We start from the raw sequence: 20,564 nt of genomic DNA, 5'->3' as shown, positions 1-20,564 counted from the left end.
TGCTATATCTGTGTCAGGTTTATGAAACACTGTTGTTTTACATATGGGGACAGGGAAACAAGCACGTGGGGCACCTCTTTCCTAAATCAGGATTGCTCATTGCAACACATGCCATTGCTATGAACCCAAAGATGGTGGATTCATGGCTGCTTGATATATGCCAGTTGGCAGAGGAAGATCATACAGCCTGAAAGAGTGTTTTTTGGTTTGGTGGGGCTTTTGTTTCGGACCCCCAGCGTTCTTTGCCTTAGAATGATTAACTGACATTCAATAAAATGAACCAGCAACATGTCTTTGCAGACTTTTTCAAAGCACCCACAAAAAAAGTTTTGCTACCACCTAAGAAGATGAGCACTTGTAGACTGGTACACGTAGAATGTTTCCCCATGCCCATAAAGGACCAGTCCCAAGACACTGTTTTTAATCTATTTCTTTGAAGAAGAGGGATGTCAATTTTTATAATGCATTATTGGTTTACAAGGAGAGTCAATAATGATAAACGAATAAAGTAAAGTTGTTTAATTTACCAACTTCTTATTTGACATCATTCAGTATACAGATCCCACCCAAAAATAGACATAGTATAAGATAATCCTTTAACAACAATAATATACGCATTGTTCACAATTCCTAATGATGAACAGTGATGTCATTGATGAGCTCATAAGTGATGTTATCTAAGATGTCATATTTGATGTAATACGTGATGTCATAAGTAATGTGATCCGTGATGTCATGTGTGCTGTTATATGTGATGTCATCAGTGATGTCCCCTGTGATGTTTTTTTATTGTGATCTTGTGTCACGTTGTTAAGGTGGCATTGCTTCTAATGCCTGTGACATTTCTGGGGTTTTGCTGTGGTAAATCATTGTTATTATTATCATTGTTATTTGTTACACACAATACGCCCAGTGCCCTCAGTGCGCACATAAAACACACAAATACACAGAATAATAACACGACAAGGAACTCAGAGGGAGAGACTTAACTCATATCTAATTCCAAATATAATTCATTCAGTGCATGGGTAGGGGAAAGTAAAATGCAGAATTCTCAGCCCTTAGAGTTAAAGAAGAATGTTTTAACTGCCTTCTTATATTGGGTAACACAAGATATGCACAGAGTGTAAACGGCAGGTTGTTCCAAACACTCAGTACACAAACATCAGAACTTGTTCCACTAAAGTTGTTCAATTTAAACCAGGGCTGAAGGAGCTTATTGCCATCATTAGATTGCAGCAGTCTCATCCTAGGAGCATCTTTTAGCGAGAGTCCAGATATACTCAGAGGGTTCATACAGAGAGGCATAGGTATACTGCCGTCAGCCATCTTAAATTGACAATACCATGACTCCAACTTTTTAACCACCTGCCTGACCCTACAATCAACAGCTCAGTCTTATTGTCATTTAAGGCCAGTGAATTCATGGCCATCCAGGACTGAATCAACATGTAGGTCTGATTTATGATTTTTAGATCTTGGTCATAGTCGCCAGAGAGTTCACAAATTATCTGAGTGTCATCTACATATTTCATGTAATTGACACCAGAACTGTCCAAGGGATCAAACAATGGACATGTATATATGTTAAACAATGTCGGGGAAAGGCAAGAACCCTGTGAAACTCCACACACCAGCGGGACAGGGTGTTAAGAGGGATTTCTGAACTCATAAGGCCAGCCTAGTTTCTTGGAACAGGGTAACCTCTGGACAAGCCAGACCAATCAAGGTAGCTATGGTCTGCGGTCAAGACTAAGTCTCAGGAGGGGTGAGGGTGACTGAAGGACCTCAATGAGCACACCGAGTAAGGACACTTACAAATTACTATCAGACAGGTTGCAAAAATATAAACACATTTATTACAAGGCCTTTGTAACTCAACACACAGCAAGAGAATCACAGCAATACTACTTAGACCAACACAATACTATCAAAATACATATATACAAGATCAATGGGGTCTAAAGGGTTAAAGGCATGAAATATGTCCACAACCTAGAAGGGCAGGAAGCAGGCAGTGCAGATAGTCTTTAATCCCATTCAACATCAAATACACACCAAACTAAGATGTAGTCCAAACCCTAGAAGAGAGAAGCGTTGTGCTCGATAGTACATGCAATGCAAGTGCACATGGTTGTTCCAGTGGGCAAAACAGGGTCTCTTCAGGGGTCTTGAGCAGCTCAGGAAGGTGGGTGAGACGATGAAGAATAGATTCCCACTATTCGAGGATGGCCTCCACTTGAAGACAGTGCTGATTCCAAGATTCGGGAATAGTTCGCTAGTTTGCACTAGCAGTGGAAATGAGAGGGGCTCCCAGGGGCCACTAATGCGTAAAAATTGATGGAGGTGCTAGGGGCCACCGGCTAGGGTTGCGATTACTCACCGACCCCCGGCGCACTCCGGACCAAACTTCGCCAGTCGAGTCCACTTCGGTTGCAGGTTCAAATGCGGTAATATAATGGCTTTGCGGCTTTCAGCGACGAAGATACAGTGATGATTCCCAATCGGGACACTGGCGATTTCTCCACTCTGGCGGATGGATCAGGCCAGTTTCACTGTAGCAGGCTTCAGGGGCAAGTGCACCTGCCTAGATTGTCACCGCGGCTGGGCGACACAGTTACCGCGTATGCTCCAGTCCTGGCACACTCGTCTCACTTCAGACCTGGGAATGGCAAGTGTACGAAATGCAGTGTGAGCGTGCTGTGGACACAGAGCTAGCAGTATACCAGGTTTGGAGGGCCTCTTCGAAACAGCTGCGGAGGCAGAGCAAAGGTGCTGCGTAAGCTGATCAGCCCACTGGTTGGACCAGGGACACTTCCGAGAAGGCTTACTTGCAGGTATTCTTGAAGGTGCCGAGAATAGTTGGTCCCACTATTCTAATGGGTAGAAGCATCTTCGCAGACCTTCTAGGGCAACCAGATGCAGAGGGGTCCCATGGGACGACAGCAGGCTCAGGGTGCCAAACCTTCCAGTGATTCACCAGCGGTTCCTCGACTCAGCTTCTTAGGTTCAGGATACTTGGATCCCATCCTTCGTTCAGTGAGAACTCCAGAGATCGACATTGTATGGTTGTTTGGGGGCTTCTCTTATCCAGAATCTCCTTCGTGCCAAAACAAAGAGGACCCAATAGGAGATCTGCTCACATTTAGGCATACCATACGTGGTCCAATCACGGACCACGGTGGTCCCAGGCATTCACAGCACTCCAGATTCTCTGGCACCCACATTGTGTATTGGGAACAGACATCCCAGCCCACATCCTGGAAGCATACACACAAGGCATGCAGAAGCCTGCAAAAGCTTGTTGTTTCACAGGAAACTGCATGACCAAATAAGGACTGACCTCAGCTCGACCTGGGGAAGGCAAAGGAGCAAGATGGCCAAAGGACAGGACAAAGAACCTCGTGGCATGGCCATTTTGGAGCCAGACCATCATTTCATGCCAAATGCGGTAATCACGGTTTAAAAGGCAGGAAAGGGTTAAAATTATATGAAACGATAAGCTGCCACCAGCCCTGTCCACAACACATCTGCACACCTCCCAAAAAGTCCTACGAGAGTACCTACAGTGCCAAGTGCCCCCCCCATATCTCTCCTCCCTCCTCTCCTTCTACTCTCCCTCCCACTCTCTCCGCTCAGCTGACCTCATTTTATCAACGTACCTCCAGCCCCTTGTGCCTCTTCATGTTTCCGCTCCTTCCACCTCTTGGCACCCCTCCACTGGAACTCCCTACCCCTCTCTATCCGCTCCTCCCCCTCCTACCCATGTTTCCACTCCTCCCTGAAAGCCCTTCTTCTCCACTACCCCCTGACTCTCCTTCCCTCCCACTCCCCTATCCCTACCCATCCCTTCCCCTACATCCTATGACCTCATATCAAATGCTGAATGTAAGCCCTTCCTCATTAATCCCCCCTGACTCCTTCCCTACCCTCCCCACCTATCCTCTACCCATCCCTTCCCCTCCCACCTTCCTCCTCATCCCAATGACCTCATACTGGAAGCTGTAACCACATAAGGGTCTTATACTTTCCCGTGAACTCCCCTCCTCCCCCTTTCCCCCTTCCCCCACCTCCTACTGAGTTAATTGTTCCATATACTGTACCACTGGTTTGTTTCAATTTTGTAAATTTGCTTCTTCTCATGTATTGTTCTTATTCTGTAAAGCGCTTTGGCGTAAAGCGCTATATAAAATCAATAAACATAAACATAAAGTGCACTGTACTGTAAGGTACATTGTGCACTTGTTACATGTTGCAGAAAAGTTGAATCATAGGAAAGGACTAAGGGAAACAAAGTCTCCCAGTACTGACGGTCTTAAGGGCATGTCAGTTTCCCCATAAAAAGTGAGCGAAAGCCCAGAGGAGGGCAGCTGAAGGCTGTGCTTCTCCGGCAAAATCAGACTATGGTGTTTGTATTTGTATTTGTATTTATTTTATTTATATAGCGGTTTAATCCAAAGCATTTTACAGATGAACAACAAGAATACATCCAACATAAAACTGTAGAAGCAAGCAACAATATGTATGAATCAAACCCATAAAACAGTAAGCAGGACAATTTACATATGAGGATGAAGAAGAAAAGAGGAAATGGGGAAGGAAGGGAAGAGGGTGAGAGAGTATGGAGAAAAGTGAGTCAGTAGGAGAAGAGAAGGACTTAGGAGAGAAGAGGGAGGGTAAGGAGAACCATGAGGGGGTACTAGAGAGAGGGAGAGAAGTGAAAGGGAAGCAGATGTCAGGATGGAGAATAAAGAAGGAGTGATTTCAAGGATGCGCGGAAGGAGGAATAGGTGGGGATGGAGCGGATAGAAAGAGGTAGAGAGTTCCAGTGTAGGAGGTCAAGGAGTTGAAAGGAGCAGAAGCGAAAAGAGGCACAAGAGGGAGGGGGAACAGAAAGTAAGAAGAGGTCCACAGAACGAAGGGAGCGAGAGGGGGTATAGAATGAGAGAAGAGAGGAGAGATAAGGGGGGGCAAGGTTATGAAGAGATTTAAAGACAAGGCAAAGAAAGTGGAATTTAAGTGGAAGGGGAGCCAGCCTAAGTAAGAGAGTGTGATGTAGATGGAGTCATGAGGAGAGAGAAGACAAAGGGTGTGGATGGCAGAGAGGTAGATGGATTTGTGGGGGACGAGATGGGAAGCAGGGAGACCACAGAAGAGTGAAGAACAATAAAAAAGGCAAGAAAAGATGAGGAAGGAGATTAAAAGTTTGGTGGCATGGAAGGTGTGAGAAGAGCGGACTTTACGGCTATTGAAGAGATGGTAGCGACATGCGCGAGAGGTAAGGGAAATATGATGGGTAAAGGAGAGGGAAGAGTCAAAGTGAATGCCTAGATTACGAGCATGGGTGGAGAAGGGAAGATTAGAAGGGGGAAATGAATAGATGAAGGGGAAGAGGGAGGAGGAAGTGTGTTAGAAGGAAAGAATAAGACTTCAGTCTTGTCAGAATTGAGAGAGTGATAGTGAGATGACATCCAGTTTTTGATTGCAATAAGACAGTGTGGAGAGATTTAGATGTAAGTCAGGGGAGAAGGAATAAAAGGAGAGGAACAGTTGGGTGTCATCAGGATAGAAATTATGAGAAATCCCAAAGGAGAGATGATGGGGTGAGGAGTGAAGTGTAGAGACAGAATAGGAAGTGACCAAGGACAGGGCATATGGGAACACCATAGTCCAGAGGGAGAGTAGTGGAGGGAGGTTCGACCACCCCAAGAAACAGCAAAAGAGTGGTGGGAGAGGTAAAAGGAAAGCCAATTGAGGACAGAACCTTTAAAACAAGAGGAAGAAAGAGTATTAAGAAGTAAGGGGTGATCAACAGTATCAAAGGCAGCTGAGAGGTCAAGGAGGATGAGGATTGAGGATTGCTTAGCGTAGCAAGCAGTAAGGTCGGAGTTAAGAACATAAGTGAGAGCAGTCTCAGAGGAGTGTTTAGGACGGAAACCAGATTGAGAAGGGGGAAGGAGAGAGAGATTTGTGACAAAGTTCGAGAGCTGAGAATAGACTAATCATTCAAGAATTTTGGAGAGAAATGGTAGAAGTGAGATTGGATGAAAATTAGAAGCAAGGAGGGGATTGGCAGAATGCTTCTTCAGGATAGGAATAATAGTGGTGTGCTTGAAGGTAGAAGGGAAGGTGGCAGAGGAGAGACAAGTATTAAAGAAGGAGGTTAAGTAGGGAATGAGAGGGTGGTAAACCTTAGGAATAAGAAGGGTTGGGATGAGATCAAAAGGGGCCGCAGTAGGGTGGGATTTGGTTAGGAGGAGAGAGACATCGGAGGGAGTGATCAGGGAGAATTGAGACATGCAGGTTGGGCGAGGGAGGAAGCAGGCGGGGGAGGGGAATAGGAAGGAGAACAGCAAATTTTTTGGCGAAGAGAAAGGATCTTAGCAGAGAAGAAGTCTGCAAAGTCAGAAGGTGAGAGAGGAGATGTAGAAGAGAGGTCAGGAGTGGGGGGAGGAGAAAGGGTTTGAAAGATACAACGAGGATGAGAGGCTTGGTAGTGAAGGAGGTTAGAGAGTAGGAGCACTTAGCGGATTTGAGGCATGAGCCATAAAGAGAGTGATAAGAAAATTAGGAGGTTTGGTTGCAAAGAGTGGGGGATTTGAGCCAGCAACCCTCAAAGCAATGGAAAAGACGACACATGGACAGGAGGTGAGGGTGGAGCCAGGGTTGGGAAGGTCTACGGGTAGGACTGAAAAATGAGAGGGGATAACATTGATTGAGACTTGTATAGCGAGAGGATGATAGAGAGGAAAGGGCAAGGTCAGCCAGAAGAGAGGAGAAATCAGAGAGAGGTGGAATAGAAGAGGAGCAGGTATCAAGGAAGAGAGAAGGGCTAAAGTTACGGAGGTCACGTAAAGTGAAAGATTTGGAGGGGGTAGAGGGAGTGGTAGGAGAGAGAAAGGGTGTAAGGGAGAAGGAAAGCAGAGTATGGTCAGATAGATAGTTGGGTAAAGAGGAGACAGGGGTGGAGGAGTAGGTTGAGTTAAAGATGAGATCAAGAGTGGAACCCAATGAGTGAGTAGGAGAAGAGGGGAGAGGAGAGATAAGGTAAGAGTCAAGAAGTTTGGGGGTGTACAACTGGAGGGAAAATTACACATAAAATGGAAATCTTTCCTAACACAGGGTGAGCCTTAAATTCTCAGATTGAAACTCTGTCTGACCAAGGGCCAAGAAACTACTGGATACATGATACTGCACTATCTGAGTGGTTCACGATCTGAGCAAGCCTATTCAATAACAGAGTATGTTCAACCAGCTCAAGTGCGACAGATAAGTCAAGTAGCATTAACATGGTCATATACCTATTCTGGACAATTCCCAGGAGATTAGCCTTTAAATCGAGAAAGGCAGTCTTGGTGCTGTGCTTAGCATAAAAGCCTGGCCGATGGCTCCCAAATAAGGTGTTACTTTCAATATGCTTGTGTAGCTGAAGGGATGCTATTCTGTCCAAGATATTGAAGAGAAAGTGGACATTAGTGATGGGACAACAGTTACCAGCAACTTCATGGTTGAGAGTTTCCTTTTTTAATAAGGGGGTAACCGCAAGCCTTTTTGTAGCTCTTTGATGGCTCTGTCATGCATATAAATGTTCTTCATAATTCATTTTGAAAATTCTGTCACTTTTCTGAGATCAGAATTAGAAATCTTTCTCCCTTCTAGTTCCTTTAGTATAGAAAGGAGTTCCTGTGAACTTGATTTAGTGCTTGCAATTCTGGTGTTATAATTATCCTATCTGGCCAAAAGAATGTCTTTTTTTGTGACCTGCCACTGCTTTTTCTCTTGATCTTACTATGCAGGATCACTTAATTACTGAACCAAGTGTTCATATTGGACTTGGTTTTTAAAGTCCTAATTTTCTTTTGAGCCAACATATTTATTGCTTTTGATGTTATCAACTGATCCTGGGTGACTAAGGCATCAGTATCCAGTGTTGAGGTCAGAATGTCAAACATAGGCTTAATAAGGCTAGTCAATGCTTCGCCAGTGACTTTCCTAAGGTTTCTGACCTTCTTTTTCAAACTAGGGTTGGTATCCACCCACCTTAATTTAGCTGGTAGTTGCAGGTTGAAAGATATAAAAAATGATCAGACCATGGGCATGTCATGAAGAGAAATTAGGAGATCTTAATGTTATGTGAGAGAACCCAATCTATGGTGTTACCCTCCTTGTGGGTCGGGCCATTAGCATACCGAGAGAATCCCATTTAATCCCACTGAGAGGATTACTTTAACATTAATTTAACCAAAGTTGGTGTTTGCATTGCCATCAGCATTTCTCTTTAACTGTTTAAAACACTAGAGTTGCTTCACTGAATTTCAAAGGTTTTGCTATGCTATACATTCTAATGTACAAAGGTGTATCCCAGTTATAGTTCTAACTTTTCCATCTATATGTTGTCATTCCTGTTATTTAAAATACATTGATGTAGTGGTGTTTCATGTTTTCAATAATTATCTTTCAAAGTCAAATGATGCTACAAATTCATTTTCAATTCTCAGTAAACCTTCAGAAGCATGCCATACATTAGAATTTATTTTAAAAGAGGTTATTTTCCTCACCACATATATTAACCTTTCTACAAAAATGCTGATATTCAAAACAAATAAACTAAAAAAGATAAAGTTAGGGTGATCATTCTGTAACATTTAACAGGCATATCTAACACATTTGCAAGTCCCCCTCTTTGGCCTATGATACCAGTACTGTTGGAAGAATATGGTTATTCCCAGTATTCTAAGATTGTTCATTTGATATATTCTGCCCTAGAGAATAACTCATTGGAGAGAAAAAAGCTGCTATTTTATATTATTTAATCCTTTACATATTTTACTAAAATGAAATGCTATGTTTTTCATAGTTATGTTATGTCAAAGGTTCTTATACCACACACTGTTGCCACCTTGGCGCTCCTATATTACATATTATAGTGCACAATGTTTTCTTTATTACCACCTTTAAACAAAACATGAATTAAAAAGAGTTGATGCAGACTAAAATAAAAATAGAGACATATGTCAAGCTTCCCTTTTCCATGTATGTGTTTTACAGATTCCGTTTTGTGTCAAGTTCCCATTTTTTTTACCATAATCAGAAATGCTGTGCTATCCAGTAAATAATTTAAATTAAAACCTACAGTAATTAAAATCAACTCATATAAATGTTCACAGAAAATACATTCAAATATATCCTTTCAAAAGATACACTTTAAAAAAATGTCAAGACATTTTAAAAATACAATTCACTTTACACAGCTTTCATAATCTTAAATGTTCTGAAGAAACACATTTTATTGCAGAATATATGAAATACAGAATGTTTAGGTAACCCTTCAAAGGGAAAACTGAACAGCTTTTTTTAAGTATGTCCTAAGTTTGCAAAATATTAAAAGTCGTCAGAATGTTGTACAATTATTCCTGCCATGCTTAATGTTGATGCCAATTCATAAAAGTACATCAAATAATAGCAAGAGGAATAACAGTGCACTTTACATATCCAAACATACACATTTTTGTTACAGTAAAACTTAATCATAAATCAGTTTTGAAATTGATACCCATGACACATTGGGGAATCTTAAAATCATTGTTTACTGTGCAAACCTATAAGATCCAAATTAGCCAAAGAAAAATATATCAATTGTATCTGTAGCAATTCTGTTTGGAAACAAATATTTTGGAATTAGTGTGCATGCTCAATTTGGCCACCAGCACACTTCATTAGATTATTATAGTTTCATAACTTGAAATGTTTGTATACGTTCATAAAAAAATCTGCAAACTGGATATTTCCATGGAAAAAATATCTTTATTTCAGAAACAGGACATATTTATTTTTATTTTTCAAACAGGAACACAACTTCTAAATATCACTTCCTATCACCAGATATAATTTATATGGGGCATATCAACGCAACCACCAATAACCTATGTACGAATATACAGCAAAAGGTTTTAAGTTGAAAAAGAGAAATAGAAGATTACAGAATTTGGATTATAAACAAGATCATTTGTTTTAGTTGAACTAGTCTGAAGGATTGAATAGTAATAATAATAATAATAATAATAATAATAATAATAATAATAATAATATCTTTATTGTGATTTAGTTCAAATAGAGCTTTACACAAAATGTAGCTTAACACAATACAAATTCATACTGATATTAATTAATAGATCAGCTACAATTACCCATTCATCGATATTACATACATAAATATACCTAGCTCATCAAACATGTAAAACACTTAAAACATTAAACATATGGTGAAATTCATAACGTACAATACATCATTATAACTAATTCCATCCATATTTCCTCCAAATTTCATCAATTACACCTTAAAAGACACAGTCATACACAAAAATATAGTAGAGCAAAATGTACCAAATACTGAGTCTAAAAAGTCTAAAAGGATATTAAATGTACTTCCATAGAAGGTTCATACAAAATACATTACAAAATTCATGCACATTCATTACAGCTTGTAGCCTTTCCACCATATTCAAGTATTCCTGGCTTACAATCAGCCCTATTGTTCACTGGGGAGCTTAACAACAACCCTACTATTCACTGGAGGAGGGGGCATCTCCACGTCCCCTGCAACCACACCTGATATAAGGCAATCTGTGAAGAAATGGAATCAGTGTTTAATAATTCCAAAGGATTTCTGTTATAATAGCCTTGTATCTATGGACCAAACTTCCCAAGGCACACAAATATGTGGGGTGCATGTCTGTGCACTGTGTCAAATCATGTCTGTTAGTCTCCCTTATTTCAGGGTTTTTACAGATACAGCAATAGTGTGCTTCTAAGGCAAGTTGTATACGTGGGCCGAGCACATCCAAGACAGGAGGTTGGTTCATTCTTAGCAGAAAGATGAACCACCTAACTTCTCTATCTGGGCATAATAGTAAATAAGACAGGGTTTTTCTATACTTATGCACCACGTTAACAACTGCCTCGTATCCCTTTAGTTTAGACAGGTGTGTATAATTACCACACCAATCCCATCTATTGAGACGCCTTACAAAGTCCTCTTTCAGTGATTGAAAGGATGTTCCCTGGTCATAGTTAGGAGCCAAATCGATATTTTCAAATATATTGAGATTTAAATTCGTAAAACTGCTGCCCCTAACATTCACTTCTTTGTCACCAGTGTCTCCCAGCCAAGCCAACAAGACACAGTGCGGGTTGGACGTAGCCTTTAAGAAGAAACAGCCATGTGCCCTAAGTGATGATAAACCTAATTCAATTTGTAGGGATTTCATTGGGCAAGAGGAACTAAGGTTGAAAACTGTGCCAAAAAAGCCCTCTATTTTGTTTAACCAGGCGAGGTCCTGCATGGACAGGGCTTCAAACACATACAGGCCTGAAGGGCAGAGGCATTGCTTGTATAATGGTATTATTCCCTTAATAAAGTATCCAGCATATCCATGCGCAAACTGTCGTACGTGTAGGGTCAGTTGTTTGGACCTCCTGACTTTATTTGCAATGATTTGGTCATACCCAGACAAAGGGTCCAATTCCAGGCCCAGATAGGGGTAAGAAGGAACATAGTCTATCGTACCCAGACTTGTTTCCATCCCAACCCTATAGACTTTCCCTCGTGATATCAACAGGATCTTAGTTTTGTTCAGTTTAATGGCCAATTCATGCTTGTTACCATATACTGTCAATTGATTTAGCAAGTTCTTCATGCCCACTAAAGCACGGTCAGAGATGATCAAGTCATCAGCGTATAACATTGCAACAACTGTACCAAGCCAATCTTAGGGGGGCAGTTGGCTTTTTCTTGCAAGCACTTGATAAGATCGGATATGTACAAATTGAACAGCAAGGGAGCCAGAGCACAACCTTGCTTGACACCCTTGTTGACTCTGATCAATGGTGTTACTGACCCTCTATTATCCAACCTAACACAGGCCCTGTTATTACTATGGAGCTGAATTAATATTTGCTGCAGCCATGGCAGGCAGCCCAAATTGCCATGTTTGGTCCAGAGGATCTCTCCATTTACCTGGTCAAAAGCGGATTTAAAATCCACAAAGGCCACATACACTGATGCTGAACTATTTCCACAAGTAGATTGAATAAGGAAGTCTAATGCTCTGATGTTATGGGTAGCCCCTGACCCTGGGTGAAATCCTTTCTGAAAAGGGTGGATGACATTATTCACCTCAACCCATTTCTGTAATTCTTTTTGCAACATGGTTGCAAGCAATTTGCCAGTGACATCCAAAATGGTGGACAGCCTGTAGTTATTAACATCCTTACACTCCCATTTCTTGTAGATGGGTATAAAAACAGACTGCTGCCACGAGGAAGGAACCATCCGCTCTCTGTACACACGGGCAAACAATATAAGCAAAACTTGTGCCCAGTTCTCTGGGTCACCTTTTATGACCACATTAGCAAGGCCGTTGTGCCCTTGATTTCTTTAGGTTATTTATAGCTAAGACAAAAGACTTCCTGTTAATTAGCAGAGGCCAGATCAAATCAGCCCGTGGGAATGAGCATGTGGCCAAGGGGTCATAATATATTTTGCTGACGTGGGCACACCAGGCTTCTCCAGAAATCGGGTTAACACATTTCTTATCTTTATCCCCCCTAGCGTTGCCAGTAGTTTCCACATGGCTCCCGAATCACGTCTTGCATATAATTGGACAAACTGTTCCCATTTTGACTTTTGGTAATAGCGTTATAGTTTTTTAACCAAGAGTAGTATGACTTTTTAATGCACAGAATTTAGCACACTAACCCCCAATTGCCTATTCATTGTTAAACGCAGTCTAAGGCGTTAAATGTTTCTCCTTATAAAACGCTTAGGATCTTAGATCTTCACATCAAATGCTTGAGTAGACTTGATGTTACTCACCACAGTTGGTGCTCTATTACGTTCCCCCTCTTCATGCGCCAAAATTGAGAACCATGCCTCTGTTTCATTCACCTTTTATCTTAAAACCTCTCCATTCGAAATTACCCTGTTTAAAGACCCTTGCTAGAGTTTGCCAATTTTGACCTCAGTCCAATAAAGTTGTTTCCTTGCTAGCTTTGGGTCAACATTACCACACTTGGTAGTGGTGCTTTCTCTCACATTCATCTTTAGGTCCAGCATTAACATAGCATGGTCACTGTACATGTTCGGAACTGATCTGAGAGTATTGACCATTTCCAGGAGGCCATTATTACCTGCGAAATAGTCCAATGTCACCTTTTTACCCCTGCAAACCAGGTTGGACAGCCTGAGCAGTCCCCTTTCATATGACCATTGAGCAAAGATACATTCCAGACCTTCAAGTAACTAAGCCACTGCTGCCCCTTGGCGTTCAATGTTTTGTGTGGCATAGAACTTGATTTGGACACGTTCTCAAATGCCGGACCTTCAGATCTTTCGCCACATCTATCATTTCAATCTCCACACAATATGAGGGCTGCCTTTTCTCCCCAGTCAGCCAGAACAAGATCTAATTTATCTAATGTGTCCTCAAAGACCTCCTCGCCTGGTGGATCATAAATATTTATGATAAACATACTTTCAAGTTCATTCCCAACTTTCTTGCAAATCTCGACGGCCAACAATTTACCCCCAATCTCATTGTGGCCGACCAGCAATGGGTTAAGATCATTCCTGACCTTGATCAAGACCCCCCAGATGGTCGACCCACTTTCCCTTTGCCAACCTTGGATTGGAAAACAAAAAAACCCATCAATATTGACATCAAATGTAACCCATGTCTTTGCAAAGCAAACATATCAAAATCGAGCAATGCTTCCCCAGAGCCCACCTTACACATCCAGTAAGGGAAGACTTGAGTGTTCCAACTCAGTATCTTACAGCTTCAGTGATTGTGCCTGGACTGCGGGAGGACTCTCTGCACCCATTCCCAGCCCTTTATGTCTTCAAATGTAATGCCAGAATTAGGTGCCACTTTTACTGTGAGGGTTTTCACAGCAGGTTGAGGGCCCTTACACTGTGGGCAGCACACTGACACAGTATCCCTGTGCTCCTTTTTTATTCAGCTCAAAACCCAGGTACTTCAGTGATGCCTGATGTTGTCGAATCATGTATGCTGCTTCAGGCAGGCAGCAGTGGATACTGGTGGCCTTGCCTGCTGTCGAAGTGAGGGGTTCAATGAACTCAAAGTCGCCAGAGTTAAAGAGTCTCAGAGAAGATACTTTACAGAGTAGCACCATTAGACCAATTCAGGTTCCGACTTCCCTTAATGACTGGTGTTGGCCAAATTGTAAGAACTTTAGAATCAAGTACTCCTACCTCTCGTTCCTCCACTGCAGGTACACTGTATAATTCATCATTCAGGGAGATTTCATCCTCTTTTTCTGGTACTACACGCATGGTCACTCTTTCCTGCTGAACTGTAGGCCGACTAATAGGAGGCACAGCATTATTGATTGCCTGTTCTGGGCCTTCTTCTCTCATCAGCCAACTGGTCAAGGTACTGGCTTCTTGAGCAGATCTCCTTTTACAGTGTTTGCCAGGTTATATGATCTCACCATAGAATTAAGGGGCTGGGTGTCAATGATTACCACCTGGGACCTCTGGCCCTTTTTTGTGTTTGCTGCTAAGATTTGTAGGCACTTTTTCCACCGAAGCTGTTTACAGGTGAGTAGGCTAGATTGCGAAGCTTGTCTCACTTCATTCACTTCATTTACATTTATAAGCACAGTGGGGGTAATGTTAGTGCAAGGTAGTGATGTAGCCTCAGAAGAATCAGTACGAGGTGTAGGGTTGATGGGGTGTTGTTTGTTTGTACAAGTCAGATCTAAAAGTAATGGCAACATGCCTCTTCATGGATGGCCCCACAAAGTTCCAGCAGAATTTTGACTGCAAATTGGACTACCTCAATAGTGAAGCCACTATTGGGGTTGTCTCCCAAAGTAACTTGCAAGCTAGAGTTCTTGCTGACTGGAGAAGTTACAAAGTTCGTACTTGTTTCATAGACCATTTTGGTGTTCCCCTTTTCACCGGTATTCAGAAGTGGGAGTGGAGGGGCTTTCCCAGATCTGAGGCCGTACACCTTGGGATTCCAACCAGGTGTCGGTTTGGGGCGGCCTCTGGCTTTCGCCGGCATCTTTGGCAGGTTTAATAATTTACACCTTGCACAGGGTTATGTAGAGGGATACAGGCCATAAAACACACAATCTCCACTAATCTCACCTTGCTCCAGGAGAGTTAATCACCACCTGGTGCTTACTTCGGTGGATACAGTTTCAGCTAAGATGTGATGAAAGGGGGAGAAGTGAAACATCCATCTCCCCCCGAATCTCCAACAGACCACGACAGTCCACTTACCTGCTTACTTGTATAACTTCAACCAATCAGACCAAGGTAAATGGAGGAATTAGACCAATATGTGCTGTTGTACTCGGGTGTCAGCACCAGCCAGTTTAAACACAAATAGTCACTCTTGGACAGATGTAAAAATGTTCACCACCACACAGCCACACGGTCTACAGTGACTGCCGCTCAGAGCCACTCTACGCTGCTCCACAGGTCGTAGGGGGTTTTAAAAGGATACTCCTCCACACAATTAGCACAGTAAAAAAGACTAGCAGCAAGTCTCTCCTGCAGTGACTGCCACTCAGAGCCACTCCGCTCTGCGGGTCGTAGTGAGTTTTAACAGGATACTCCTCCTCCACACAGTTAGCATGGTAAACAGACTAGCAGCAAGTCTCTCTTGCAGTGACTGCCACTCAGAGCCAGTCCGTGCCACTCTGCGGGTCATAGCTGGTTTTAACAGGATACTCCTACTCCACACAATTAGCACAGTAAATAGAGCTGCAGAAAGTCTCTCCTGCAGTGACTACCGCTCACAGCCACTCCGTGGGTCATAGGGAGTTTTAACAGGATACTCCTCCTCCACACAATTTGCATGGTAAACAGACTGGCAGCAAGTCTCTCCTGCAGTGACTGCCACTCAGAGCCACTCCCTATGAAGGATTTAAGCAATTGTATTTGAACTGAAAGATGTTTAAACATGAAAACATTTTTTTTAATAAGACAGTCTTCTGTACATTGAAATAGTGTGTGTCCACATTCAGGTCATGTGCACCCTAATAAAGATCTCCTTTTGGAACACCATGAACATACTGCACTTACACATTATAATTACTCTTTACCCTGCTTGTAAATCTAGCCACTATGCTACACTTTACAAATTAGTTCAGAAAAACAGTAGACAGTTACTTTGATGACTGTGCTCCCTTTATTACTTATTTAAATATATTGGGGGTCATTACGAGGTCATTACGAGGTTGCCTGTCTGGAAACAATGGTACCGATAAGCTTGCCGGTGCTGTTGTTTCCGGACCGGAAAACTACGAGTTCTACGAACTGGTGCCTATTCGCCCGCCAGGACTGACCTGGTGGGCGGAAAGGCACCCGCTCGCAGACCTTGATGGATGCACCGGCACCATTCATCAATGGTGCAGGTGCATCCAAACTCCTCATTCCCATTGAGTCCAATGGGACTTGAATGGGGAGCAATATTTCCAGGCTCCCAGCAATGAGGAATTACCGGGACTGCCAGGGCTGTAATGCCCCGTTAAGTCCCCATTGCCGAGCACTGGAAAAAGAATGTCTCCGGAGGCAGCCGTGCTGTTTTTACCGGCACAGCTACCGCCGGACTGATAATGAGGCCCATTATGTTCTTATACCTATTTGCATATGGTAATCTTCAGTACACCTAGTCCATACTTAAGGCACCCTGCATTCCCAGACAGAACCCAAAGCAAGAGTTGCTTGGTTAGTTTGCTTCTAAATATACTATATACTAATATACTATCAAATGCAATATTTGTAACAATAGTATGATTTCTTGTATTATTCATAATCTGTCAACAATCGCCATCATATGTACCATGTAACTAAGTTATTGCAAGTAACAGCGCCTCAATGCCCCTGGGCTGCTTGCGCGCTATATAAATTCAAATAAATAAATAAATAAATGTAATTAAAATAAAATAAACAGATTTCTTTTAAAATGAAACACTTTCTTAATTAGCAATTCCAATGTTCATCTCTGAAGATAAATTTTCTTTGGTTTTACAGTGTTCAATGGATAAGAAAAAAATGATATGCAATTGTATTTCATTTTGATCATTAAATTGTTTCTGTCTCGTCTGAAGAATGTGTCTTTTAGATTTTTAAATATTCTTTGTCTGTCTCAAATGATGCTTGGTTCCAGATGGTTTCCCAATTCAGCCAGCTTTGTTTACAGATTCTGCAGTTTCGGATACATGTTCACCCGTATGAATGACCATTTCAGGCTCATATAAATTGTTCCCAGAAATTACAATCCCATTCTTAAAAGAGTGAGTACTAGACACTGCATGTCCCTGCAGTCAGTGGTGTTTTCTTTTGAGGTACATTTTGCAATGCTTCATAAGCATCTTCAAGCAAACTTCTGAAAAAATAGACGTAAACATTTTTAAAGTGGCTATAGAAGTAAGTATAACTTTAAAACAGATGAATAATCCTTTTACAACTTCCATTCGGTTTTCAACCAGTTGTGTATGACGCTAGGTAGAGGTGGGGAAGGATCTGCGTAGATTGAAAAGTGTGTTTGTTTGTTTGTTTTATTATTTATAATGCGCGCCAGACCCGAGGGTATCAAGGCGCAGTGGAGCAAGACAATTTTCAGCTTGGGTTACAGAAATGTACAAATATATACAATGAGATACAAAGGCATGTTCAGTACAGTAAAAAGATGAGAGACGTCAGATGTTATTTACAGAGCAGGCTAGTGAGGGCTAGCAGCAAGGGTTAAAGCAAGTCTATACACAATGCAGAGGGTGAGCCAGCGAGTAAAAGCCTTGCGTGATTATCAGTTATTTTCTTTGATCCAGTTGATAATGTTAAGTCTAAAGTGCGGATACGTTTGATGAGCCCTCAGGGAGGTGGGTACGGAGTTGCAAAGCTGGGCAGCTTTGACTGGGAAGCTACACCCTCCCACTTTGGTAAGTTTAAACCTTGGAACCATCAGGCAGTTTGAGTTGGCAGTTCTGGTCGGCCGATTGGATATATTTCTGTTGAATCACTGTGTGAGATATCGTGGGGCGGCATTGTTAAGGCACATATGTGTTAAGAAGGCGGTTTTTAGTAGGATTTTGGTGTTGGTGGTGAGCCTGTGTGTGTGTATGTGTGTGTGTGTGTGTTGGAAAGCTAAATTCTATGTGAAGGAGAGCAAAGGAACACATGGTGACAACATAGCATTGTTACACAGTAGTCCAGTTTGCTGAGTACAAAGTAGAGAAAACACAGCACAATTTGCATATACATCAGCTCTTGCTTCTTGCCACAATAAATGAGTTATTGTAATGCATACGTAGTGGTGTAACTTGCAAGGGAAACAAATAAATTACTATATTTCTAAGCATGGAATACTTAGCCCCAATTACATTTTCACTTGCTAAACATTGAAATACCCTCAAGTAGATTTTTATTTGTAAAACGGAAGAGCAAACAGAAAACATTATTGAAACGAACATAATAATTTGTATAAAATGATTGATTTTAGTGTGGATAGAAGGATCTATTTAAGATTATTGTTCTATGTACATATATACATATTCCTTTTTCTGAACTACTTTAAAATTATCTTCAATGTTATCCATTTTTACCTTCATAGCTTTAATATTTTGTTTCATAATTCTGATATCGATTATTTTTTGCACCATTTCTGTGATTAAGAATGAAGGTTACTTTGTTTCAGAATGTTCTGGTGACTTTGATTTTTTTGTCTGTTTTGAAAAAACATCTTCATCTATGTATACCAAAGATGAAAAATGTATTACTATTCTTTTAAATAATCAATTTAAAACACAATTGGCCTCATTACTAGTTTGCTGGTACCCTCCAGCATACTTTCACAGAAGCACCTGCACCGTTATTAATGGTGCCGGTGCTTGTTAAGACTGATTTTCTATTCTCTGGCCTGGTGGACAGATGTATAGAAGGCCAACCTATATTGTGACAGGGACATCTCTGGGAAGCTGTAGCCAAACCAGTTTAAGGTAGCAGTGACAGGCGGTCTAATTCCAGGATCTCTGAGAAATGCATGCAGGGGCCCTCTTCTTATCCTAAAAGCCAGGTAGGAGTCGAAACTCCCACTAGCCAATGGCAGAACTAGCCCACACACACACCCCACAGTGGTCCAATCCGGACCACCGGCGGGAACACTCAAGCATACCACTCAGACACACAGAAACTAGGATGTGTATTGGAGCCAGACTGGCCCAGCCCACATCCTGCCTGCAAACACACAAAGCCCTCCAGTAGCCCACAAAAAGCTGTTGCTTTCCCGGGCACTGGAAGTCCTTATAAGGATCTTTCTGGCCTCTGAGGCCAGTAAGAAGGCTAAACAACAAGATGCAAAAAGAATGGGCGAAAAACCTTGTGGCATGGCCATGTTTGACCAGTAGCCACAGTAAATATCCAAACACGGTAAACGCGGTTAAGCTAAGACGAAATTCCCCAAAAAGTGAGAAAAAGTTACTGTTGCCACCAGCCCATTGTTTAAGCACCTCTAGAGTAACCAAAAAATCCTTTGAGTGTTAGTCTAGAGCAAAACAAAAATGAACCCTATTGCACTGTAGTGTACGCTGCTTTGTGCAATGATAAAAGGTTACCACATGTGATCCAAAAGTAACCACAAGTAGCAACATAGTCACAAGACTAAGGGAAACTCTGTTTCCCAGTACTGATAGCCTTAAGGACATATCAGTTTCCCCATACCATGTGAGCAAAGGGCAGTGCAGTGAAGCTTAAGGCTTCACTGTACTGCAAAAAGTACAGGTCAGATAGAAGCAAAAAGTTTGGGGGTTCCATAAAGATGGAAGGAAAGGTGCAGTAAAGAGAATCTTTCCTAATCGTGCTTCCATGGTCCCCATTACACGGGAATGGGGATCAACATTTTATCGGCGCCTGACTTACTGGACCACTGGGGCTGTAATGCCCTGGTTATTCCGGCAAGCCAGGCGCCTGTAAATCATTATGGGTCCGGCAGCTGCCTGACGGTTTTTGCAGCAAGGTTTCCGCCAGACTCGTAATGAGGGCCAATATGTTTTTAAGAATCACTAGATGTGTACTGAGTGATTTATAACAGTTATTGTAACTTCACACCTCATTTATAAGCTTGACATGAGGTTGGCCTTATAATAATTCAATTATCATCACTTCCTTAGGCTAAACCAGGTGGTAATATTCTGTGGCCCAAATTAACTGTAGTGAGAGTATTTAAATAAGGTCCCTGAGTTATCCCCATCCGGTATAGCCCACGAAACAAGCAATTATTGTTATTACCACCTTAGTTTAGAACTCAGGCTGCTGAGAGAAATTTATTTCCATAAAACTATGTGTCACAGCAAGTCTGTGATTCATCATTTCATACAAATACACACTCTGACTGACACCCATGGAAATGGTGGATAAAACTCAGTGCATTGCCCCTCCCTGCCCCATTATCATAGAATCTACAAGGGCAGATACAGAGTGGCATAGAGAGACCGCTTACATGACATGTTACTGATATCTAAGTGGAAAATAG

Source organism: Ambystoma mexicanum, chromosome 6p, assembly GCF_040938575.1.
Source record: "Ambystoma mexicanum isolate Mex_15411 chromosome 6p, UKY_AmexF1_1, whole genome shotgun sequence".
In the NCBI taxonomy this organism is placed as follows: Eukaryota; Metazoa; Chordata; class Amphibia; order Caudata; family Ambystomatidae; genus Ambystoma; species Ambystoma mexicanum.
Note: the sequence above shows the minus strand (reverse complement) of the source record.